Genomic DNA, 467 nt, shown 5'->3' with positions numbered 1-467 from the left:
TAGGGAAAGGAAATAACTGTCAATTTCATCCTCCGCCTCCCTGATACCCCTCAGCCTGCTAACCTGCTCCTGGATCTCCCTCACCTGTGCCTCCAGAGCCCTAAGACGGGCACCTGCCGGACAGGTGTGGGGGCCCCCAATCTCTGCCCCCCCCGGCCCTGCTGGGGATCCCCCACAGGCCAGGAGGTAGGGGGACATCAGCTCCCCCATGGGCTCGGTCTGGGTGGAGGCCTCAGACCAACCCCGGTTTGCCTTGTCCCCCTGGGTAGACGCCCTAGCAGCACTCCTCGTCGACACCATTCTAAGCTGCTGTTTGTAGATCTGTGTGGTGTCTACACCCTACCCATACAGGAGTCTCTCTCCTGACCCTTCCTGCCCGCCCACCGGCGTAACGCCTGCGCAAACACCGGCGTGCTCTGTTCGCGATGTGCGGCTCGCGGGGCCGGCTCCCCTCCCGGCACGACATA

This window comes from Alligator sinensis, unplaced genomic scaffold (assembly GCF_000455745.1).
Source record: "Alligator sinensis unplaced genomic scaffold, ASM45574v1 scaffold873_2, whole genome shotgun sequence".
Classification (NCBI taxonomy): domain Eukaryota; kingdom Metazoa; phylum Chordata; order Crocodylia; family Alligatoridae; genus Alligator; species Alligator sinensis.
This window is presented reverse-complemented; position numbering follows the sequence as displayed.